This window comes from Leptinotarsa decemlineata, unplaced genomic scaffold (genome assembly GCF_025532065.1).
Source record: "Leptinotarsa decemlineata unplaced genomic scaffold, Ldec_3_MD MMD2_tig00026358_RagTag_RagTag, whole genome shotgun sequence".
NCBI lineage: Eukaryota > Metazoa > Arthropoda > Insecta > Coleoptera > Chrysomelidae > Leptinotarsa > Leptinotarsa decemlineata.
Window position 1 is genome coordinate 8,260,438 of NW_027412703.1, and position 14,525 is coordinate 8,274,962.

The following is a 14,525-nucleotide window of genomic DNA, read 5'->3' on the forward strand; positions in this document are numbered from 1 at the left end:
TCTTCGCAGTGCCCAAAAGATGATTGATGTATGTACCTCAATACTACTGAGCTCAAACTCATACTTTTTTTGTAGTGAAATGATGGAACACAAAATGTTCAAATATGTCATCAAGCGCTTTTATTCAAGTTGGGTTTTCTTGAACTACACCTCATGATTTGATCTTCACAAACATTATTTAAAAAAATATATCACATGTTTCGCTATCAGAGTAGCTTCGTAGTAAAAAAGCTGTTGTGATAGAGAAACATGTCGTGATATATTTTTTCAGAATAAAGTTTGTGAAGATCAAATCGTAAGGTATACTTATGAAATTACTATGGATATTCATCAAGTAACGGTCGAATCAATCAGAAAATTGAGTTGTGTTTTTTAGAAGACATGAGTATTTATTTGAATTCACTTTTTTCAAACTGAAGAATGAGCAGCGACGTTTTTGAAGTGATACACTTGGCTTGGACTTTGTTTTCTGGAAACCAGACTTCATTGAATTATTTCAGTAGTTTTATAGGCATTGCATACTTTACTTCTTTTGGTGAAGTTATTGCCAGTTGCTTCAAAAAATGAATGTGGTTCAGTTTTGGTGGATTATGCATTCTGAACAAACGTTACTATTTCTGTTATGAATGAGACAGTGTATAAAACTCTTCCTAAAGAGTAGATAAATCTGATATAAAAATAAACTAGAAATCAATCCAGAACAAACATTTTTTCACAAACACCGGAAATTCAATACTCTTTTCGATGCGCGTTTCCCCAACCAAGTTGGCGTCTTCAGTTTTCTGAAACACCAAACTGGTGTTTGGGAAAAGTGCATGTTTTGGATACTATTTACGTCAGGGTTTCCAGTTTTACCTTTCGATGAAATTATTGTCATAGATGTCCTAAGTACGAAATTTCTTCTTAGATATTTTCAAAACATTAAAACAAGCATACGCTCATTAGAATCATATTAATATTCATAACTTTCATAGGTAATCATGCTGTTGAATGAAACTCATTTTGTTGAATCAAAAAATTCTATACTATCATACCTATTAGTTAGTGCGCTATGCTTGAAGACTGGCATAAAACAAATGTAAAGAAATGAACTTTAAACGTTCAAGCCACCGGCACACTTGTTACCGAAACCTGTCTGCAAGTGTGCCTGTTTCAAAATTGAAGGTCGACTCTTTCAGTTGTATTGCCAATTGAATATGCAGGAAATTTTCTGTGAAGATTCCTGCCCTTCGTGGTATTAGCCAGGGGAGCAGTTGTTTCCTGATAGGCGTCAGTCCATTCAACTTACTGTGTAGGTATATCCGAGACTGGCTTCAAAGTTAATTTTTTTAGATTTGTTCACTGCCAGTATTCAAGCATAGCCGACTGACTAATAATAAAGTTTTTCTTCGTTATTCAGAGGAATCAGGCAAATTTCGGATATGCGGTTGGCTAGTACCTCGTCCACTAGATGGAGTGACATTTTGTTGTTCGCTGCAACTTGAGAAGAATTCCTATTTTCAATTATGGAATATCATTAACCCGGCGTTATACGCGTCCTTACTTTTGCAATAAGTACACGCGCACGGTGTAAATGACCGCATCTGAATATTCATAAGATAAACCGGAAAATAAATAGACTTTCAGACATTTCAGAAATATAATGGCAAATGTTAATAAAGTATACTTGAAAACTATAAAAAGTAAATAAAAACTAATTATCAGACTCTTCCACTTCTCCTCCTTCCGCGCATGTTAGACACAATGGAACAGTATGTTCTCGACAAATGGATTTCTGACAGCTCCTGCATTGTGTTGATGTTTTTCTATTTTTTTTATAACCACATAAATAGCACCTTCCAGAAACGGATGTTTTCGGCGGTGGTTGTGTTTCAGACAGACCCAAAATTTCATTTATTTGGATCTTTATTGATTTTGGTAAAGTTACGATGTTTTGTCTTTTTACCAAATAATCCTGTAATAATGTCAAACCCAGTTCTTTCAAAAACATTTTTCTAGGCAATTTTTTGTTTGTATTTGACTGAAACACAATTTGGTTGTTTATTCCAGCAATATTTAGCAGTGTATAAAATATTGTAAGCGGCCATCTACGACTTGGAAGAGACACAGAGTAACTACCTTTCATCTCATCCACGACATCAACACCGCTTTTTGTAAAATTATAATAAGTTATAATATGCGGTTTACATAGCTCTCCACTAGAAGCATCAATTTTATCTTCATGGTGATAAGTAGACAAACACAATAAGTATTTATTCTTCTTAGGCATATATGACAATAATGTCATTTCTTTAGTGAACCCAAATATGCTCGAATAAAGTTTTCGGTCTTTCATTTTAGCTATGAATAGTGGTGGAATTTCGTTCTTATTTTTTTTAGTGTGTGCCAACTAACGTCAATTTATCATTTTGATAAAGATCCATCGCCACAGGTATAGAGGAGAACCAATTATCGCACGTCACATTTCGGCCTGTACCAGATATAGGTCGAATGAGCCTTTTTACTATTTGATATGCGGAATTGTCGACTTCGTACGGACCGGGTGGCTGAACTCCCACATAAGGTTCCATATTATATGTATAAAACGATTCTGAGTCAACTAATGCCCAAAGTTTTAATCCATACCTCGCTGGTTTTTTCGGCATATATTGGCGGAACGGACACCTACCACGTAAGGACAAGAGTTACACAGTCTCTTGGAGAATAGGTTGACAAACATCGTTGAACATAACCACCAAAAAGATTTCGCGCGTGAGCAAACTTATCACTTTATTTTCTTATTTCTCTATCTTCAATATTGTCAAAACGCAGAGCTCGTAGTAAAAATTGCAGTCGATTTATACCCATAGTCAGACGAAACATTTTCACACCAGTACCATCTTGATTGTAAAAATCTCTGAGATTCAAATGTGATGATTTTAGCACACCCGCTATATAGAGTAAACCAATCACGTACTTCAATTCGCATTCGTCTGTATCAGCAGCATCACGTTATCTTTGAAAGTTTGGTCTTTTGTTCCGAATATACTGGTTTGTGCATTGAACAATCTCTTGAACTACCCCATCTGGAAAAAACATTTCCAAGCTTCTATTGCAGTCGTTGCTAATTTTGCTGGCCCAATTACTCCTGAAGCCTGATTTACAGTTTGTCCTAGTTTTTTCCTTCTGTTGAACGATTTTACAGGAAATTTGTTCCACACAGTTCGTTTGTTTTTTCCGACATATGCATGTCTTTCATTTATGGCAATATTACCTCCTTCTTCATCACTTTGCACAATTTCTTCCTCGTTTGACTGCTCTGATAATGAATCATACTCATTTATTTCAACCTCATCGATTTCACCATCATCAGATCCATAAACATCCTCATCTTCAAGTTCATTATACAGTGCCAGTAGATGTGCTTGTTCTCGTTCATAACTCATTTTTTGAAACAAGAATGCCTTATTGTTCATACGTCAGAATATGTCTACCTCAATTGTGAGCACGTGTCAAAACACGAATATGCGATGCCTATTGAATAACAAACATGTTATTTACATTAAATAAAAATCAAACTGGCAAAAGAACTAATATTATCTCCAAAAAACACAACAATAATACTCACTTGAACAAAAACTATTTCAAATTTCCTCGCTTTACCAGTACACGCGCACGGTGCTTTCGACCACAATCGCGATCACAACAGTAATAGATACGAGTACACACTGAACGCTTTGGAAGAGGCGAAAAATGACCCTAAAGAATAACTGTCAATATCATGGAGAGGGAATAGGTGGAGCTTTGTACGCCAAATGTCCTATTTAACGAATTTCAAGTGGTAAAAGGAAAAATGCGGTGTTTTTGACCATTATGCGTGTAATGCCGGGTTAACTTTAGGTCGATGATGGCCACTATCTTGCACTGACTAGTAGCTAATGAGCCCGAAACTGGTCTGCAAGTGTGCTATTTCTAAAATTAAAGGTCGACTCTTTCAGTTGTATTGCCAATTGCATATGCAGGAAATTTTCTCTGAAGATTCCTGCACTGACGCCTGTCGGATATGATTCAAAGCCCTTCGTGGTATTAGCCAGGGGAGTAGTTGTTTTCTTATAGGCGTCAGTCCATTCAACCCACTGTCTAGGTATACCCGAGACTGGCTTAAACGTTTAAAGTTCATTTCTTAAGATTCAATTCTCTACTATATTATTATTACGAAACCATTAATTTCATTTTAACGAATGCACTCAGTAAACTCTCGATGTCATTAAACATTTCTGAAGTCGAAGAATTCTTTGTCTGAATTCTGTTGGAAATCCTTGAATATAATAAAATGAGAGTTTTGTGCGGTCCGTTTCCCCAACAATAGCAAACGACTGAAGACAGTGCCTTAATGATAGTCATATTCCACAAGAGGCATTGTGGAATATGAGAAATCACTCATTTCTTAAAGGCGGCAGTTGAATGATTCTCTTTGTTCGAGAAAATAACGAGAAGCCCTGCTCAATAAGGAGTAAAGAGAAAGGTGGCAGCTTTTGGATTGATTTCTAGATTAATTAATTATCTTCCATCCGATTCTTCTCAGTTAGACGGTTCGATGTGTTACGTGACTGAATTTGGATAGCATTTTCCTCAAAATTTTTGATCAATTGAAAGATCACATGACAGTGTTCACGGTTATTTCTGTTATAACGTGAATCTTCACGCTTACTTGATTTAGAAAATAATAATCTGTCAAGCCTAGGGGTACTTACTATCTAAATTCGGAAAAACCTTCACTTCAACTTTCAAGTTATATTTTTGGGTGGAAAAACTCGATTTCTACTTTCGTCCTTCGGATTTGGGGGTTTCTCAATTGAAATTTTATGAATCGGATGTATATCTGAAGATACATGTCGGAACAGACTAGATTTAATCAAACTCAATCCTGATTAAGTTAATGAGTAAACTTCTCTGTAGAGGTGAAATACCTTGGTACTATCCTTGACAGGAAGATAATAGGAACTCTCACTTACAGAGTAGAGCAAAAAGAGCATATGTGGCTTATGAGCAATGTCGGAGGACAGTGGGACGTGCATGGGGTCTTTCACCCCGTGTGGTAACCTGGATTTACACTGCAATAATACGACCTATGTTAACGTACGGAGACCAAAAGTTCTACAAACAACGGCCATTTAAAATTAAATCAAATACAGCGACTGGCTTGTTTAAACACCACAGGAGCCATGAGAACAATACCAACCGTGGCAATGGAATTAATTACGGGTCTGACCCCTCTGGACCTGTACGTTGAGGAGGTTGCGTTAATGGCCATGTATGATTGTGCACGGCTGGTGTAAACCTTGAAGTAGGAATGGGTCAATTGAGGCTGGGCCTATGGCGGGAAGCGCTTACTGCGCAACCTCTGCTGCAGGCAACCAGTGATGCAATTAAACCCAGGTTTGTGTTTAATAAACCCTACAAAATACACATAAAACAGAACACAGAGTCAGATGCTACAAATGCAATACGCATACATACAGACGGCTCAAAAACCAAAGAAGGCTCAGGATGTGGAGTTTACTGCAGATCACTAAGCCTGAGGATTGAGTGGGGAATAGGAAAAAATACCAGGGTGGTCCAAACAGAACTGGCTGGTATCTTAATCGCCACAAAAGAAATAACCAGGAAAGGAATTTCTGGCAAAAACATAACAAGATTTAGCCAAAGCCTCGGTAGATAATAACATTATTCTGGAGTGGGTGAAAGGGCCCGACAGGAGTAAAGGTAATCGCATTTCTGAATATTTAGCCAAGGAAGCGGCTGGACTAAGAATTTTAGGACCCAGTGGCACCTACGGCCTGATGACTTCGACAATTGCGGAACTAGTAAAATGTTACACCCATGCTCAATCCTTAAAGAGATGGAATGGAATCAAAGGATGCAATCTTGCCAGGATCACCTTGGGCGACCCTAGGAAGCTGGCGCCAAAGAAATATCTGGCGATGACTAGAAAAAATCTATGCCTGACAGTAGGATTTCTGACTGGCCACTGTCAACTAAGGAAATACCTCCATAATATGGAGCTAGTGAACACACCTCTATGCAGGATGTGTGAACAGGAAGATGAAATTGTCAGACATGTCCCATGCGAATGCCTGGAGTTATGGTCAATAAGAGAGTATGTGTTCGGCGAGTCTTGGCCTACACCTGCCGATATAAAGGAGATATCTCCCAGTGACCTGTCCACCTTCGTGGAAAGGACAGGATGGACGATAACTTAGGAGGACAACTCCTCGGGAGGATGTACAATGGGTCACATGTAGCATTTGTGCTGTGGGCTTACACTCACCCTCCCTACTCTACTGATACAGAAGCTAATGAGCCATATGTGCATATATTGCTCATTAAGAATATTTTCAGCTTGTATTCTTGATACTGTGAATACATTTTTCCAGTATGTTTAATTTTTCACGGATTTGACGTTATATCCTCAGGTGGCTACGACAATATTTGAAAAATATCAAATGCTGAAGGGATGTATGGAGCGGTTACTATATGAACATTGAATATGATGAAGTTTATGACGAATAAATATGGAAAAAATCACAATAAATGAACGGAGCATTGATTATCATTTCGAGAAAATATACATTAGTATAAGGATAAAATATTTCGAGCTAAAATTCGAAACATTTATCTCTTTCGACATTGCTTCAGAGTAGGGAAATAACTACTTTCCTCGCTTGTTAAATGATAATAGTAATACTTTTATTGTTCACCATTATGTAAAATGATAAAATGTAATTTTTCAATACAAAAATAGCTAATAAAGGTGAACAAAAGGCGACCCGTTAGACTCTGCAGCCAGTTCTTCTACAGTCCTTTTGAAAAGCCAATAAATACATACACACACACCACCTATGGTTGATAAGTGGAATTTCATTATCATAATCAAATGGTACAGGCAACAAATTATCGTTGACTGAATGAAAATATTTTATATTCAAATTTTAATGCATCATAAGACAACCAAGGTACATCCAGGACATCACCCGAAGTCACTACATCATAGAAAAAAGATCGTTAAAATATTCATTTTTTATGCTTTCGTATTGTTTTTTGGTGCTTGAATATTGAATCATATCAGACAGACATTTGTGCGTTCAGTAGCAGCAACGTTGGGAATCTTTGAAATATTTCTTTCTTATTACATACCTATGTAATACATCTCCTCAATGATGTGTTTTGGTTCAGGGGATACTTTTTTCGTGCTTGGGGTTTTGTTCACGAAATATAATAAATAGACGGAAGAGGTAAAATTTCACTTACATGAAACACTATCAGCCTCATCATATTGTGTGGCAATCCTGTGAATGATATTCGATTCAATTCCACAACGAATGTTCGGAAAACAAACTGAATAGAGTGTTCATGTAGAAGTATTTGATTCGTAAGTATTTTTCGTGTAACTCAATGTTCATATGGAAGAAGCTGTTTAGAGAGGGCTTTTCTTTCAGTTTGTGTCTGAAAGTTACAATTTCTTTGCATGATCTACACATCTTCATATAGAGTTAACTTTTTTGAAAGATTTCAATTTTTTTTAATAAAGTAGAAGAAGTAGAAAGCCAAAATCTTTCTGCCCAAAAAATAAATCTCCCCTGAAAATATACCCCTATCAATTTATATATAAATTTTTCACCAAGAAGATTTTGGCATTTGCTCTCCCTGCTATTTTCAACTCATTGATTGTGGGTATCTTTTGAAAGGGCTTCTTCGATAATTCATATAAAAAATATAAATTCTCGTCATATTAAAAAAAAAAAATAGAGAATCTACATCTGGATCTGATACACATTCATATTATCAAAATAAACAAGAATTCCAGCTGAGCTTAAAAAATTATGAAGAAAATGATTGAGTGTCATCAAAAGTTCAGAGAGAAATGAAATAATGAGAATTTTTTTCTAGTTCACTTATTACCTGCCTGAATTATCTAAAAAGAACAAAACAGTACGAAATTGAATTTTTTGGAAATACTACACCACTCCTAGAGTATTCTCTATGAGGAAAAAAATATTGCAGTATGAAAAACAATTTTTTGATGGAATAATATTTTTCCTACTATCAAGAAATGAGTTCATTTTAAATTCCATTAGTTTGAAAATTTCTTATGAGAGGTTACATACATACTACGGCCCCATATTCATTTCGTTACAATCTGCAAACTTTTTTACTTATGAAATTGAATGAAATATTCGTATGAAATAATTTGATTGACATTATGACAAGATAAGTTTCCACTTCTCTACTATGTTTTATGATCTCTATGTTTCACTTTCTGAAATAATATTGAGAGTAAAAGTTTCAGATTGCATTTCCTGTACGGTTTATAGTTTTTATTCATTTTTGATGATGTTTACGAAAATGCAAAAAGTGCCTAACCATATTCAATTCAATACCACAAAAACCTAGGCGCATCGGTTCTCTCCAAAAAGATAAATGTCTTCGAACCGAATATAATAATGACAGGACAGGACAGGACTCCGCTTTTCTCTTCTATAAATTTGTTGGGGGTTAAAATGGACCCCAATATGTCTTTGCACAATCATATCCCTGGAATTGCAAAGGCTGCTTCTCCAAAGCTTGTAACACTGTTCCGAACCAGAAAACTGTACATATCACCTTTTGATGCTTTATAAAGGTCAGATCGAATCTTCTTTGGAGTATTGTTCGCATGTATACAGCTCGGCCCTTAAGCATACCCTGTAGCTGCTGAATTCATTCAGAAAAGTGCCATCTGTCTGATTGGAGACGCGAGCATCACTCGCAACCTTGATAGTCTGGAACATCGAAGAAATGTTGGAGATTTGTCTCGCTTGTATAGATACTTTCACGGGAAGTATTCAAGTAACTCAGCACATTTGATTCCACCAAGAGCGGTACATATACGTGGCTGCTCATCGGTTTGAGATTCAATTCAGTACACCTCCAACTTCACTGTTTAAGAACTCTTTCATTTGGAAAACTGTGAAATGAACTTCCTGAGAACGTTTATTCGAATGGATTCAATTTCCATCGATTCAAAGCTGATATGAATCGATGCTTTCGCACAGGCATCGCTCAAAGATTTTTCCTGTAGTGCTTGTGTTTTGTTTATAAGAAGTGAAAAGAAGTGAGAAAAGAAGTGAAGAAATTGAACTCTCTAAGGTTGACATGGTTCTTCTAGGGTAGAATTCACTTAAATTTTTTTTTGAAATCCAATAGGTTCATAAGAATGCCCTTCCTTTAGTTGAAAGCTGGGATTTCATGTTCGAATCTTATACAAGAATGATAGCTACTTGGTATTTCCTTCATAAAAATATATTACTATCACATTATTTTGATTCATAAACTTTTTCAGTTCGTCAAAACATACCTAATCATTTTTATCAACCCTTTTCTGGTATTTTCACCTTGCCACAATCTAAAAAATATAAAAATTGTAATGGAAGACATTATATACGTATTGAAAGGACAAACTTTTTAGTTTACAAAGATAAGTTACTGCTTAAATTCAAAGTATTCAAAGTAACAGTCATGAATTGTTACATGTGGCAGCACTGTATGAAATAGTTGTGATGTTTACTCCCAAATACAGTCAAAAAATTGTGAAATTGAGCGCGAGATAAATCTGGAAAAGTGCACCGAATGAAAATACGGCTGCTGATATAGTCAGTAAGTTGAAGTTCCGTCACCAAATGTTGAATCACCTCCCAATTGTGACAACTCCACCCAACAAATTGACCTTTGTACCTCAGAAATCGGTTTCAAATACACCAAGTGAATCGTATTGTAGCCAAATTGTAACAGATAGCGAGAATTTTGAGAAACTTCATTTTGTGATTTATAAACCAAATACTTATAGCTGCAACTATGAACGATTCCACAAATCTGTCGGCGGAGCATCTCCAGTTATATAATTTACTACTGAAGGCGAATCAGGACCAAACCAATCAGGTCAAAGACGAGTTTCAAAGAACAATTTGAAAATTGATACAAAAATTGAATGAGGCTAATCGCGAAATCGAAATTTTGAAACAAAAATGTGTTGAACTGGAAAGAAGAATAAAATGAAATAATATTGTTGTTTTTGGTATTGAGAAAGAGGAAAATGAAAATCTTATCAACAAAGTTATTGATACTCTGAACAAAAATCTAGAGTCTAGATCATGGTTGCACAGACTTATGAAGACTAGGGGCCACTCGGGCAAATCATAAACTGATGGCGGGCCGGCCGCCAGAAGTATAGGTAATTAAAGACAATAAAGGATTTATAATAATTTATTTAAATTCAAAAAGAATGTATTAATTTGAAGCGTGGCACTGCATAGTGCTTACAATCTTTTTTATATTTGGCTCAAATTTACTTTACACGTAAAACTGCTTCCAAACTTTCATTTGCAAGGCGGTTTCGATTTTTTGTTCTATTATTATTCAGTATTGAAAAAGTTTGTTCACATATATAGGTAGAACCAAATAAGCTGGCACATTTCAGAGCGTTTATGCGCAACTTTTCGTACACATTTTTATCAATGCAGCGGTAAAAGTTCAGCAAGTCTCCTTCGTTGAATTTGTTGCGTAAATCTTGATCGTTTTGAATGTCGATAATTTGTAACTGCATTGACTCTGGCGCATTTTCAACTGAAATCGTGAAAGGATTGCTGAATATGTCCAACAGAGGTTTCACTTTTTTAAACTCCGAAAATCTGTCTTGAAAAGATTGAATCAAAATATCTAGCTTTTCTACATAACTGAAATTAATCGCAGTATTGTTGAATTTTTCAGCCATTTTCTTATAATTCGGAAAATGATTGTAATTTCCAGAATTCAGTTGTGATCTGAAAAGTGTCAGCTTGCATTGAAAGGATTATACAAGAGCGTAGAGCTGAGATATCAGTTGATTTTTGCCTTGAAGCCGTGTGTTCAAGACATTCAAATGATTTGTAATGTCAACTAAAAAAGCCAAATCACACAACCAATCAGGATTTTTAAGTTCCGGGACATCCCTTTGCTTTTCCGCCAGAAATATTCCAATTTCATCTATTAAATTTAGAAATCGTTCCAGTGTTAATCCACGGCTTAGCCACCTTACTTCTGTATAATACAGTGAATCTCCGTATTCTCTTTAGATGTCATCAAGGAATTGTTTGAATTGTCTGTGATTGAGTCCTCGTGATTTTATGAAATTTACAGTCGAAACTACCACTTTCATGACATTTTGAAATTCAATTTTTGTAGAACAGAGGGTTTCTTGGTGTATAATGCAGTGAAACTGCATGAGATCTTCAGCGTTTATGTTTTTTCCTTGCAGATGCTTTTTCAGCAAAGTAACTAGCCCGGAATTGACACCAATCATCGAAGGAGCACCGTCAGTCGCAACTCCCGATAATTTTGATAAGTCCAAATCAGTTTTTGAACACTCATCCAAAAGTACATTGAGTATATCAACTCCTTTGATTTGACCTTTCAATGAACACATTCCGAATAACTCTTCTAAGACTTCAAAATCTTGAGTAACACCTCGTATGAATAAGAGAAGTTGAGCTGTGGAACTAATATCAGTGGATTCGTCGAGCGCTAATGAAAAAAATTCAATGATCTTAGTTTTTTCAATTAATTGTTCCGCAATATTACCTGATGAAGACATAATTCGTCTTTGGATAGTCATACGATTCAGTTGAATTTTCTCAAACTCAAACAAAATCGCCATCATTGAAGGGGCGACTTCGCTTTGCTATCATTCGAGAAATTTCATAACTAACTTCTGTAGCTGTTTCTGAATCTTGAATGGGTTTTGTAAACATAGCTTGCTGACCAATAAGCTCCCGTTTTAAAGACAACATTTTTTGCTTTCTTAATTCGCCTGTAAACTTGGTAAAAGAAGGTTGCTGCGTTTCATAGTGCCTTTTTACATTATATTCCTTTGCAATCGCAACAGAATTCTTGCAAATTAAACAAACGACTTTGTTATGCGACCATACAAAAAAGTATTTCTCAGTCCAAATTTCTTGAAACTGTCGATTTTCATCTTTAACCTTACGTTTTTTACTAGATCCTGGCTTCTCCATGTTGCGTTCTAATCCTGGGTAGGATTAACACAGCACCTAAAAACAATTACAGTATCTACTTAAATTACCCATTCTTTTTTAAATTATCAAAAATAATTGATTAAATTCCTCAGAAATTTTAAGATTTTTATACAGATTTTATATCTGAAATGATGACGTAATTATTACAGTAAGAGAAATTCTGATAAAAATATAGTAATTTTTTTGTTTTATTTTAATATTTGGCCAACATTGAAGCTAAATTTGATTGGAATTGATTAAATAGGTAGGGAAACACTTATTAATAACAGAGTTGTACTTACGATTTCACAATACAATTATACACGGCACTTGACGGGTTAACAGGAAATCTACGTTGAATGTAGAGTGGCTAGTCGAGTCAAAATCAACACTAGAACTATTGCCTCCCCAAAACACTAATAAACTGCACTTATTCTCAATCACTTATTACTTCGCTTTGTATTTTCGCGCTTATTTCTTTCTGTTGACATTTCACTCAAATTAAAACCGAACTGTCGGTCGCTGCGGTTAACGTGGCTTTTATACCGCGAATGCTACTCTGGAAGCTTCGTGTATCTACTCGTACTTACGCGAGCAATCCGGAATTCGGGACTATTGCTATCTCGCTTGCTCACACCGCGCTAGAAAATTCTAGATTTCTCTACTTCTACTATTTTGAACTTTATATAAAGGCGGCAAGCGATGTTACTTGACTTAGCATTTTTGGGCGCTAGATTCAAATAGCGCGCGCGCGAGATTCAAATTACTTTTCGAACATATTTTTTTTTTGGTTTTATTCTGGAATAGACTTAAATATTCTTCGAATATGCGAGAGTATTATTTTTGCTGTCGGCGGGCCACCAGTATTCGACCGGCGGGCCGCGGTCTGTGCATCCATGGTCTAGAGTAAATGAAGAGCATATAAACGACATATATAGACTGGGAAAAGGATCCAGAGCCCCTATACTTGTTGAATTTATTTCTGCCCTTCAGAAAAAATCTTTATTCAGCAATAAGGAGAAACTCAAACAACTGAGGAAAAAAAATATTTCAATTGCAGATGAATTATCTACAGCAGATAGACAGACAATAAAGGTTTTGCTTAAATTCAAAGTATTTTTCACGAATGAAAATGTTCGTATTTGCTAATATGGTCTACAAGAAAAAGAAATTATACAATGATGATGTTAACGTATAGGGGGCTGAAATCTGCCTTTGTCTTCAGAATTGGATAAAATTCAAGTTACTACGCAGTTTTTCCTTGGCTGATACTTTTTATTTCTTAACTTCCTCAACAGATGTCCTTTGACGTCTTAGACAGATATCGAAAGACATCTGGGGAATTGAGAAACATGAAGAATTTGCGAAGGAATAACTGTGTATAAGCTTAAATTTTGCCTCCAACACATGAGATTATAATTGGTGTATAATTTCTCAGCTCGTTTTTTGATAGTCAAAATTGTCAAATACGTGAAAAATCTTTGAATTTACCCAAAGGAAGTCGATAAAAAATGACTTTCGTTCAATATACCTAGTTGTTTTCGAATTCCGTTGCCCATTTTGCTCCTCCATAAACTGTTGATTAATGTTGGATCTGCTCTCCGCCACTCTCTCCAGCCCGAGAGCGTCCTGCGAACTCCTCCAACTCCTCCCGTCGGAAACGGACTGGGCGTACTTTGTGGAATGCCAGCTTGTGGCGCTCCGTGTGCACTTTGTGGAGCTGGGAGACCGGTAACTGTGAAATAAGAATGACGTTAACTCAATTCATGAAAACTAAAGTATATTTAATGAAGGCTATATTATACTAGTGCGACTTAGTTGACGCTGATTTCGGTCCTCTATATTTTCTAACACTTTATAAGGAGGTTTTTACTGAACAGTACCTATTCCAAAATCAGTGTAAACATGCCTGGGAAGCTGAAACATGTGTTAAACACATTATTCCGTTTTGTAAACTGTTCAATGAAAATTTTACGATGGGGTGTTACTTGAATTCTCAAACGATTTTTATCAAGTATCAGTCAATTCCATCTAATTTATTTGCCAACATCAGAATGTTCTTATGTATCTACTTACCATTGAATTAAAAAATATTACAAAATATAGTATAGTTTCAACCAAATCAACTCAACATAATGTTTACAGTATTTTTCCCAACAAATGTTTGACGTGTTTTCTTAACTGACATAATTGCTTTTACAACTGTCATTAAAAGTGACATTTTCAATGGTTGTCAAGAGTAATGAAATGTTCACAAAGTAGGGTGTTCAAAATATTATCAACCCTAGTTTAAAAGTATTTTTTCTACGGATGCTATACAATGTGTCACTTCTCTTATCGCTTTCATACGTTGCGGAACGAAAGATTTCTCACGCAGTGAGAATATCCACCATTACAGTGACAAATAATTTCTCACTGTAATGAGAAATAATTTCTCACTGTTATCACGATAACCCA

General features: G+C 35.7%; 1 long non-coding RNA gene across 1 annotated transcript; it reads right to left on the minus strand.

Moving 5' to 3' along the window:
* Positions 1–9,305: 9,305 nt before the first annotated feature.
* LOC141486544 (uncharacterized) lies at positions 9,306–14,269 on the minus strand. Its single transcript, XR_012467909.1, has 3 exons — positions 14,145–14,269; positions 13,600–13,803; positions 9,306–9,424 (listed from the first exon to the last, which is right to left on the minus strand). It is a non-coding gene; the product is annotated as an uncharacterized lncRNA (long non-coding RNA).
* Positions 14,270–14,525: the final 256 nt, after the last annotated feature.